Source organism: Pezoporus occidentalis, unplaced genomic scaffold, assembly GCF_034315485.1.
Source record: "Pezoporus occidentalis ecotype Australia unplaced genomic scaffold, CSIRO_AGI_Poc_V1 ctg4, whole genome shotgun sequence".
NCBI lineage: Eukaryota > Metazoa > Chordata > Aves > Psittaciformes > Psittacidae > Pezoporus > Pezoporus occidentalis.
The window spans coordinates 8,853,486-8,865,774 of record NW_026915724.1 but is presented as its reverse complement, the minus strand read 5'-3'; the positions used below and the strand labels follow the sequence as shown (position 1 = coordinate 8,865,774).

The following is a 12,289-nucleotide window of genomic DNA, read 5'->3' as shown; positions in this document are numbered from 1 at the left end:
GGTTTACAGAGACAGACATGGCTTCTGTGTCAGTAAGGCATTTGGCTCAGGCAGGGTGATTTGTTCCAGTTCTGGGTGATTTGTTTCAGTTCTGGGTGCTTGCATACTCATCAGAACACAACGATGGTCCTAGCAGGTCAGAGCAGAAGCCCATACAGCCCAGCATCCTTGCTCTAGTACCAGCCAACAGCAGATCATGAGGGAGGCAAGCATATAGTATTTTGGATAGCATCACCGTTTGTGATTTAGGGGCTTCCCAAGCTAGACACTAATTTGGTAGGCCCCTCTTGTGCCCATGTAAGCTTTTTTACTCACACCACCCAATAGCAAGGAGTTCCGCAGCATAATTTCACATTTTATTAACAACTGCTTTCTTTTAGCTTGTTCTGAACCCATATCCCACTATTTCTCTTTTCTCTGAGCTAATGATTTCGCTCCCTCTTCATCCCATCGATGCCACTCACGATTCCTTTCTGATCTCATGTGACATGAAACCTCTATTGTACTCTCCCTTTTGTAGTCTCTTACCAGGCTACCTAGCCCTTCCTTCCATGGAAGCCATTTCACTACTTATTTTCATATTCATTGCCTTGTCCTGTATTTTTGCCATTCTATATCTATCTTTTGTATAGTACTCAGGAGACAGGCACACCACAGATTTCTGCCTTTTTTATTGCTTTCCTAACAATTAATTCCCTATGTCCAAAGTACTAGAGTAAGCTTGACATCTACATCAGGCAAGTGAGCATAAACTTGAGTAACAGTGGGGGTGGTAGGAGGACACATGAACAAACACAACATATTGGTGAAAAGGTAACAAATCATGGAAAATCAAATCAAGCTCTGCAACGCAAGCAGAGTTCTCTGAAGGAATGAATACACATGTAGATACGGGAGATGCAACTGAATGATATGCAGGCATACCTGAAGTGGTTAGAGACTGACAGGTGAAGCTGAACAGACTGGTAGTTACTGCCTCTTCCAATAAGGAGATGTGAAATGAGATGACAAGGACACAGACTCAAGAAGGAAATGTACTGTTCTTCACATGCTTCTGCTGGGGAACTCCTTGCAACAGGGTATTTAGACACCTAAAGAGTTTACAAAGGCTCTAGAGGTCACAGTAAGTAGTTACAGAAAAAGTCCAGTAAAGGTTAGTAAATACAAACCCACTATGCCTGGCTCAGGAAGCCTTTGACAAGTGAATTACTGAAGATCACGAGAATACTCTGAGAAAGCCAGCCAGATATGCTTGCCCTGCTTCTGCACCTTTCACACCTTTGGTTTTGCCACTGCCAGAAACAGAACACAAGGCTTTGATATCCACACAAGTGTAATTATTCTTATTGTATAAAACGCAAATACAGAATTTGATTAGCATGTATCAGGTTGATTGAAAGCAGTATTTGTCATGTCAAGGCCTTGATCTGGCTCTTAAGATCTGCGATAACAGTTCTCTAACAGCTTGATCTGAAAGCAGGACAATTCCTCTGTTAACTTGCACAAGAGCCGATGCTGCTCTCAGTAGGTACAAATGCTAACTCAAATCCAGCATATTTTACTATTGGCAGAAAGAGTAGGATCACATTTCACCATGCTGCCAAACACTTGCCATTGTAAGACAAACTCCTCTACATCAGAAAAATCATGACTTTGCCAAACTGCCATTGTTTGGGATGAAATTTTACAAGTTAATGTCTGGTTCAGTGTTTTGGTTCTTCACTTTTTTTTTTCATTCAAAACAGGACAGCCATTTCAAAAAATAAAGGTTAATGTAAAAAAAAGTTCTGTCTGTGTTAAAAGCTTCTGGCAGGTTTTTCATATTCCTAGAGCTTTGAACCCCTGTCCTTTGGTATGGAGACTTGAAATTAACATGGGGATAGCGGTAAAGCTGTCATTTCTGTGAACTCTACCCAAATCAGGCCAATTTCTTGATTACTTATTCCACAAGCCCTTTACAGTCATTCAGAAACCAATCTTTTGAGTCAGATAATTGAACACTGTCCTAGAGGACTCAGATTCTACTAGAGATCTCTGTGTCATCTAAACTGAATGCTACAGAAGAGGCCATTAATTTTCCAGGTCCTTGGCATGGGTCTAGAAGGAGTGATTTGCAGAAATACTTAGTGCCTGCAGCTGCAGTGGAAAGCAGTGAAAGTTGCGTTCTAAACAGATTATGAAGACAATGGTTTTGAAAAACTCAGCCTATGATCTCAAAACAGGTTCTCAAAAAAAAAAAACAACCCCTCAGAAACTTGATTCTTAAAAAAACAATCCTCAGAAAAAAATACCCCAAAAGATCCATTTACTTTATTCTCACTCTTTATTTTATCCTGTGTATGCACTGCAGGGTTTGGTATCAAGGTGTTTACAGTACAAGTGTCATGATGAAGCTTGGGCAAGTAGTGTCACTCCATCACAAGGGTCAGAAACAATGTACAAGCAGCTGGGTGTTTCACTAGGGTATGGACTGCGGCTGTAGGGCAGGATTTCTCACAGTATCCAGAGCCTGAGGCAAAACATCAAACGTGCTAGGGAGCATACCAAAACTCAGTATAAATATGTTCCATTGTCAAGATCCATGTATAAGTTTCCAGCCAGCAAACTGGCTTGTGAACTCCCATCTGCAGGATACATACAGCTCCGAGAACTAGCATCCCACTGGGTATTTGCCTTCAGTGATCCAGGGCCTGAAAAGCAGGATAGCATAGGAGTGCCCATTGCGATGACTGAGAGGAACATAATTTGGCTCTGTGTAAATGAGGGGCAGCTGAATTTACTATTTTATTTAAAATCCATAGTGTCAGCTGCTGTTGTTATATTAACACTCAAAATTAAACGGGGTGCATATATGCAACCACAGGTACTTTAACTGTATTTCCCCTTTCCTTTCCATGTGTCTCAGTTCTCCTCCTTCAAGTAACACTGTAAGCTTGTCTGGGGAAGGGCAGATGCCTGCTCTGTTTCTTTTCAGCCTCTAGTACACTGAATCCTAAAAATGGATGCTACTTTTTTTTAAAGACATGAACAAAGCAACACAACTCCAAAAGCCTCCTTTAGTTCTATTTATTCTTACCCAGTCATCAGTGCTTAGAAACAAACATTCTTCCTCTCTACTGCTCTCTTGTGAAAGACCACAGTATCTATAGTTACTGGAGAAGAGTGCTTCAGTTATCTAGGCTCCAATCCTTCCCATGCTTTACTTTTCAGCTTGCCCCAGAAGGCTTGCTTTCTCAGAGGACAGCAGAACCAAGATTTCTCCTTCCAAAGGCTACTGAAATTCTCTCAGATCACTGGGAAGCTCATCACTCCTTAAGGGAGCCAAATACCAAGATCACATCTGAAACTGAAGAGCTGAAGAGTCACTCCTGATCAACTTACAACTTCCAGACAACTTGCCAGGCCTCCTCAGTGCAAGCAAAGCAGTGAGACTGCAACTCCAGCCCTAACAAATGCTGTCTGAGAGCACAGGCTGAGCTTTATTAAAAAAAAAAAAAAAAAGCGCCATCAACTTCCCCCAAGACATTTCTTTTCTTCTTAGCTGTAGGTCTTCCTGCCAAAGGAAATCATATTGGGCAGGTGGCACACACCACCACAGCAACACTGCAAAACTCTCATCAGAAGGACAGAAGCAGCATCAGAAACAGCACCTCAACTTCCTTCAAAATATCTGTGATTTTCTAACAACCGTAAGAAGCAAACATCACCATAGCTCCCTATCCTAATACAGAATGGCATGATGGAAAAGGGGACAATTACATCAAACAAGAATCTTTCCTATTCCTTTCTTAAGCCATGCCTGCCCTACAAGTGGCAACCTCACATAAATATGACATATCTCCTCAGCCACTTGAAAAACAAATTTATTAAAGACAAGACTGTATTATTTTCATAGAGGTCGCTTAAGAGCTTTCCTCCTTAGAATCCAAGTGAAGATACTTCCCTCTTTGGTTCAGTGGAGCAGCACAAATTTGTGGCTAAGAAATTTTGGGCGTCATTCTGAAAAGAACAAACAAGACAAAGTCCAAGTTCCCGCAAATATCCCCTCAGGACAGCTATTTATTTTACATAATTCTTCCAGCTGTGCAAAAGGTGCTCTAAACAAACACAAGTACGTTGCAGAAGAAAGGGAAGCAGCTCAACACAACCTGCATTACGGCAGAGCTCTTCCCTGCAGAGGAGAAGTCTGAGCCCAGGAAGCTGCTGCAGCACGTAACACAGGGCAGCGAGACTCAGGACCTGAAACTCTGTTGGCAGATGAACATTTCTGATGGTTCATCTCAAGGAATGAGTTAAGAATAGCACACAGGAATTCACTGAAGCATTCAAATAGTTAGAGGATCAACATATTTTGCAGGTATGTCCTTGGCCAGAATCTGCTAGTGCTTTGTTTGTAAACTACTTATCAATACAGAAATACACTGTTTTCTACTGCTCCTGTGTCACAGAGCAACATCAAACTGTGCAGAAATAAGCACACAAACATTTTTCTTTTGCAACTGATGAGTAATATGTGACTGAAAAATTATGAAAGCAGAGTAGAAAAGCAATCTGGGACTAGGAAATGATACATTAAATAGTAATAAAACATTCATGAGAGGATGAATCAAAATAAAAACCAAACTGAACATTTCCTATAAATCAAGTATTTCAAAATACTAAACAGTAAGATCTGAGTATGCAAAACCTAAACACATGCAAAACTAAAAGGGCCAGATCAACAAGGTGTTTTGAAGTAGTATTAAAGCAGATGGTCCACCTTGAGAAGGTAGTTTTCACATGCACTGATATCTCCGGACAACCTTATTTTATGTTCCCCCCCCTTTTTTTTTCCTTAGAGATATAAATAAAAGACGCTGTTGAGGAAAACTGCACAACCTTTGAATGAATAACAAGGTGGGAAACAAGTTATTACTAGGCACAAAAAGAGAGAAAGCAGAAATCCAGAAAACCTGAAGCAGAAAAATCAAAACCAGTTTATCTTTTTTGAGGGCAACAGGATGCAGTGATGACGGCTAGGAACACACACTCTTCTGATCCTCTTTACTATAAGGAATTTATCATGGGCTTGACCTCTCATCTGTCTTGGCTTTTTATATTTAAAAGTTCTGCTTTGGCAAACACATTCTCATCTTTAAAATATAATTATGGTCTGAAAGTTGACACTAAAAATAGCACTAAGGAGATTCATATTTATGTCTTCCTGATTTGTGTATCAATTTACTTGATTGCAACTGTCAGGCGTTATGTCCTCTGGTCCTCACAACTGAGTTCTCTATGAGGGTTAGTCCTAAGGAGATGTTTGACAGGATGACACTTCTAAGTATAAATCCATAAATAACACTTGAAATATCAATGTGTAACTGTAAATACATATATATAAAGGACAAAGCACTCACAAGTGTTTAGCAACTTTCTTAAGAAAAGCAAGTATCCAAGTAAAAAAAGAAAAAAAATCAGATTAGGGAAACATTAAAAAAAGAAAAAGAATACATATCCCACTAATCCATACTAGCATGCCAGGAAAACTTAAAGACAATTTGGAACAAACTTCACAAATTCTTACAATTAGGAAATACATGATGAATAACATCATGAATAAGACTTCAAATTAGGTCCTCAAATTAGCAAGTGACCAAGAAGTATATGCTTTGCCAACTTCAGTTCAAATCAAAATACTTCATGATAAAAGCATATTTTTAGTACTTTTACAAATAAGTGAGTGAGTTCTCTAGAATAAGATTCTTCACTCATGTTATTTTTTTCCTGTGGTGTCAGAAACAACCCTTTCAAGATGATTTTTGCAAATCTGCAAATTGAAAGGGACAATTAACATGTAATCTCATATGAAGTTAGAGTCTTTGAAAAAAGGACAAAAAACTTTTAAATATGAATCTTGGAAAAGTTAAAAGTTTCGGGTTTTGGTTGTTTGTCTGTTGGTTTGGTTTTTTTTTCTTTCACTTTAATAACTGCCTGAACTCCTGCACTAACCTGATGACACACTCATTTACTATATTTTCTTATGCCCGTTATTCAGTTGTTGGCAGGAATACAACTTCATTTAGCAACAGCTTGGACCCCTCAGTAAGGGAATGTGTACATAGTAGCTCTCTAATCTTGCTGCCCAGCTGCTAAGACAGTCACATGAGTCACTTGCTGCCTTTAGAGCAACACACACCACTTGCTGAATTTAGAGACATTCTCTGTTTCTGCACTGGTCATACGTATAAATTGAGTAATACCCTATCCTAATCACACACAAAACTGTTCTCCGTGGTTTTTTGGTTTTGCTTTGTTTTGGTGGGGTTTTTTCAATTTAAACCGGTGAGTCAAAGAACGTATTTCTCACTAATGCAGTTAAAAACCCAGCTCCAAAAAGTGATTTATGTACCAGTTTTCAGCATTATCGTTTTCACTCCAGCTAGGTTAGCTTCAGGATTCAGTTCAAATGTAGGTAACTTCATCTAATTGCTCAGTGAAAATCCAGCCCTGAAAGAACGAGGAACTCTATCTGCCAGGACAATTCAGCATACAGCTTCGGAACAAACCACTTTACAACAATTCCTTCCTTATCAGGATTTTAAACTGCGACTGTTTGGAACAGCACCTTCTTCAACAGTCTATTTTAAAACAATTTACAGAAAGACTGGCACAGTTACTTTCATGCAGCGCTTCTGTCTACTGATACTTAAATCTCCTTGTGGAAAATAACTTTATTTATTAACATAATCTACAGGCACTACATAGGAAGTGCTATCACACACAAACAGCACGCAGCCTTACAGCAAAAACACTGTGAGGATAATCTTTTGTGGACTGTCACTGCGCCCTCAGTGTAGGCCCTACAATGTTTCATTTTGCTCTGTATCACACTCTTTCCAGTATTTTCCCTGCAGTTTATTATGGCACTGTTCTTTGCAGATAGTTGAATACGGAAGTGATCAACAACACAATGTATTATGCTCGTATTACGGCCATAGGTGTTTAGACTACCGGTGTAACAAAAAGCCCACAGAATCATACTTCAAGGTATAGAGTTAATGCCACCAAAACCAATGGTTCTTTTAGAACACTTACCCAGTTCAAAAATACCTTGGCCCAAAAATTACAAAAGGTGTTTAGTGTCCCTAAAGAAGAAAGCAGCATGTCAAACCTTACCTAAGTCTATCAGTTTCAAGTACAACCAAGCTTTCCTTAAAATGGTCTTTACAGACTTCTTGCCAGTAGGAAATCATAGTAGGCAATGTCCCAACTCACCAGTTGAGCAGCAGCATTTTTTCAAGTTAAATACTCTAATCTGTCAGATAACATTAAATGCAGCTCCATAACTAGCCAGAATAGTATCAAGTAGTAACAACTGAAGTTTTCACTTATGCTGTGCCATTCTGAATCAGCATTTGTAACAATAAATGAAAATAGCTATTTCTAAGCTGTTTCAGCAAACTTTGCACCCTAACTCAACTTGCAAATCCAAGCAAATTCCTTGTACTGGCATTTAATACCTAAAAAGTAGGTGTTAAAAAGTAGTCACTGATGTTCACAGTGGCAGTCAACCTACAGTCAAACTTCAGGCTGACACATACGTATCTACTGTTCTTACAATTAACATGTAAGATTTCTGAAATCAAAAGATAAGGCAGAACTACATTTTTCTGTTGTATTTTTTGCATTTCACAGAATTTTCTGCCAAGTCAGTATTGCCAATTCCCATGTTCATGTGACACATTATACAGTGACAGTATGCAATTATAAACATTGAATGAGGAAAATGCAACTTCAGAAAATAAAGTGGCAGAGAAACATGCGGCAAGATTAGCAATTGAAACTACTAATGCGGTTGAACTTCAGAGTTTCCAATCCAGCTGGCATAAATTCTCATCCTCCTTTACTCTATCTTTCCTACAACTGGTATAGCATTCCACTCAGGTATTTGGCTATCACAACACAGTATTCTACATCAAAATTAGGAATTGCTACACTGCACACACTGAGAAAAGGTTTTTGCATATACCATTTTTAAGCAACAATTTGACTTGAATAACCAAAATGCCTTAAAGCAGGCCAAACCATGCTGACATGTAAAACAATTCTTGGAAAAAAGGCTGCAATTTGATAATGCATGTATTGTGCATTCAATTAAAGAAACCTCTCTCCTCAAGAATTTGAGTTTTATGAGTATTTTTCTGAGATAACCTGAAGCCTGTCAGATGGACTCTAGTAAGAGGTAGCTGCCTGGAACAAAAACACTGCCTACAGAATGATGTATGATGGCTTAATGGATTAGCATGTTAAAAGCATAATCTCTTTGGACAAAGCTATTAAGTGGTCTTAGGAAAAAAAGTATAAGATGTTAACTCTGTTTTCCAATAAACATAACTTTTGATCTGCTGAGTCAGAGGTGTTACGCATAATCATCGCAGCAGGAGCACAATGCTATTTGTATTTGTTTGGAGGAAAAAGCATGAGCACAATTCCATGAAAATAAGAAGGAAAAAAAAAATCACTGAGCAAAATTCAATTAAAGGCAAATACACCAGAGAGAAACAGTAATTCCGACAAAACAAAACACTTGTTTTCCTAGGTACAATCCCCATTACCAGTAAGTCAACTCCATGCAGTATTTACATTCAGGTTTTATAAACTACACTTCCAACGCTGGACTAAAATACTTTGTGCTACTACATCAGTACCATACCACTTCTCTATGTATCACTTTTAATTCTAAATTCAAACTCACAAAACCAACAAGCTCACTAACCTTAGAAAGCACTTTAGAATACACTATCTGCATGCAGTAGAAAAATCTGGTGTTTGTACAGCTCATAGAAATAATAATGGCAGGGTCCTGAATACCTATGCATGCCTAGGTATCTAACCTTTACACCACAAAAAAAAAAAAAACAAAACCCAAAAATGGATGTACACGGACAAAACAGATTTTTTTTTTTTTCTGTTTTCTTTTGATCAAGTTCTGATGTTTTCTTTAGTGAAAACCATATTCCTCTAAAGGTAGGTTATGTATTATTTTCATAAATATATTGATACAACACACATTCCCTGAGAGATCCAAGCCATTTGCTAAATGAATCTCCCACAACAGATATCCATGTATTACTTAGTTATAAAGCATCCTCAGATTAGCATAGCAGGTATTTGTCTCTGCTTTTTAGACATGTAAATGTTTTTCCAAGATCTTTAATAAAAGGATTTTTGTCCTTTTCAAACACTCTGACTTCATATGTGGTTACACTGATTGCCCTTTCAAGTTGATGGACTTGTAAAAATCATCCTGAAGTGCCCATTTCTGACAGTGGAGGAAAAAATGAACATGTCAGTGAGTGAAGGAAGGATCTTATTCCAAATAATTGATTTATTTGTTAAAGTCAGAGTAAAGCAGTTCTCTGTCCGCACAACAGAAAAAGACCAGTCCTTCACTGCAGGTCTACCCCTTCCACATTCAGGACACTGCAGTTCCATCATTAAGAAGCATCGCCTGCTGAGAGGCACATGATTCTACTGTTCCATGATGTAGCCTTAATGACCAGCCGTTTCCAAATAATGTTAAAAAAATTACTGGTTTCAACCTATAAAACCCCCAACCCTGACAAGCTTGATTCTTGACAACCTGAAAGATCAACTGCTTTCATGAATGCTACCTGAAACAATCTCAAATACACATTACAGTAAAACAAAACACCAAGAAATAAACAGATGGGGAAGTACCACTCACTCTCTGAGAAACATTTCCACTTTAACACAGATTTCATTCTGAGACAAGCTTAAAATGTTAGCATTGCAGACTATACAGTTACTACTGTACATTTACTAATGACCCACCCAGAATTAGATGGAAATGATGATATTTGGAAAGCATGAAGTAGAGGCTGCATACCCTGAAGGTCACAGTGAAAAGAACTGCCAGCGTCCAACTGGACTTTTAACAAGCTTTGCCAGAGGGACCCAGGACATACATTTTTATTGACTGCTTGTTCAATTTAAATTGTTCTGATTTATAGCAAAGCACTGCTGAAAAGGCCAAGGAAAGTTTCAAATAATCTGGTCAAGATCAGATAGGAAAACAAAGTCTATGTCTTCCATCTACAAATTCTGTAGTTCAGGTGATTTAAAAACTTTGCCAGCCACTGCAACATACAAAAAAAATACCAAGAAATGGAATTCCTAAACAACTGATGACTGCAACAAGTGGCAGGGAAAAAAAAAACCACACCAAAAAAAACCACACAAACAAACAAACAAAAACATTTTTATCATCACGTAACAAGTCTACAAATACCTAAAGCAAGAAGATAGAATACTCAGGCTCTTCAGGCCTGATCTCTGCCATGCACAGTCAGGGAGTATACATATTTTTGACTATATACTCTCTCAGATGTACCCCCAAACACCAAAGCACATCATGAATTAAGGAAATTGCTAAGTAATAGTTCATTCATAAGAAGGATACAAATACATTATGATCTCCATCCACTAGACCTCTTACCTTCCTACAAAGGCCTAAGTTACAAAAGATTTGGAGAGGGAGATACATGGATAGATAATCCTCCAATCATTGTTGGCAGCAAAAGTGGTGGTGAATTTTTATGTATATTGGGAAAGGAAGAATTAATAATGAAACTAGCTCAATATCTGAATGAAACAAATGTGATTCAAGTACTACTTCAGGTAACAGTTACAGAGCACCTGAAACCTGACAGCAAATTTCTGCCTGCCTTTAAGGTTTTTTGTTAAGCTACCTACATAAAATCTTTGTGCTAAAACTACCACCAAATATCCAACTACCTCCTTAACGATAAATGTTAGATGCTTACAAAAAGTGTTATTTGACCTTAAACCACATTTTAACAACAAAAACTATGAAAGGAATAGGAGAGGTTTAGGTCATCTGTGACATCTTTGAGGGTTTGCTCAGGGTTGACTTTCTAGTCCTTGATTTCTGATAACTGGAACACACAGCACAGTACTCTAGTACTTATTCAAACACAACTTTGGGGAATTTGACCTGCTTAATGAAGAACTGTGGAGTTCACTTCAAGATAACTGAATGTATTATCAGTTTTGAGGCTGCAACATTACTATGCAGCCAAAATCACAAATTCTTAGGATTTAAATATTTTGAGACTGAGGAGCAGTGATTCAAGCCATTAGAGCCCCTTCCTGACCACAGCTCGCATTCCACTCAGGGCTTGAAGAAAGATCCAGTCTCCTTTTATGCTCAATATTTTTTATTAGACAGACTGCAGAAAAATAGAAAATAACAATACATATTCGACCTTGCCAAACTAAAGCACCTTTCTACTCCAACCAAATGAATGGATACTCAATGTAGTTAAAAACTGTTTTAAATGCACTTCCTTTTCAGTAAAAATATTTAAATATACTGAAGAGTAAGAAGTTTGTTTTACATGATGCACAGATAAAAAACTGTACTAGAAACTGAAATGTATTACTCAAGATGGACTTAACTTACATTCTCAAATATTCTTAAGTGGTCAAGTTCTCAAAAGTAAAATGATACTATATTACAGAGGAGACCTCTAAACCCATTTCTCCTTCCCTCTCCCTCCAAAACCTATTTCATAGCTTATCATTTCTGAAAGTGTAATCTAGATTTGTTTGCCTTCTACAGCAATTGATGCTAGGAGAGTGTTCGAGTATTTCTTATAAGGAATAGTGATATCACATATTTGATTAACACTACAAGGCTGCAAAACCCGACATCTTTTCCTCATAGGCTAGTTTAACATTCAGCCAGTTTGGGACTATTCCCATCATCTAAATACCATTACATTTGAGTTCCCCATTTTATTCTACACCCAATTTTTATACTTGTAGCATCATCAGCACAAGTTAATTCCACAGTACCCCTCAGCACATTTTTTCTAGTACAAAAATTATCATGACCAACACTTAATGAAATACAAATTCATTCTGAGGGAATGAGAGAGGTTTAAACAAGTGAAAGAACTGCTGGGCTCAGGAACGAGTGTATCCAAAAGAAAAGGATACACTCGTCCAGCTAAGACAAAAACCCTTTAAAATTACAACAGGGAAAACATTACATTTTACAAGTAATTAGAAATTAAATGAGCTTGATATAAATATTTCACATATAGATTTTAAAGCAATTTCAACACGTATTAAAACCAGCCTGAATAATTAGGATAATTAACATATTATGATTCCCAGTTAACTTTTTAAGTAATAAATAGTGTAACTTTGCTGTTTAGGAACAAAGCTGATTTCACTGTACTGGTATGCTTATAACTGT

General features: G+C 37.7%; 1 protein-coding gene across 11 annotated transcripts in view; it reads right to left on the bottom strand.

Annotated features, from left to right (window-relative positions):
• PLAG1 (PLAG1 zinc finger) overlaps nt 1–12,289 on the bottom strand; it is a 51,202-nt gene that overhangs the window by 30,738 nt on the left and 8,175 nt on the right. Inside the window, exon 1 of one of the 11 annotated variants that reach the window (XM_062633361.1) lies at nt 1,174–2,244. The exons of the other annotated variants lie outside the window; for them this stretch is intronic. The gene's annotated coding sequence lies outside the window, so the exon portion shown is untranslated. Of the gene's footprint in view, nt 1–1,173; nt 2,245–12,289 lie in introns of those variants that run through there. 11 annotated transcript variants of the gene reach the window in all.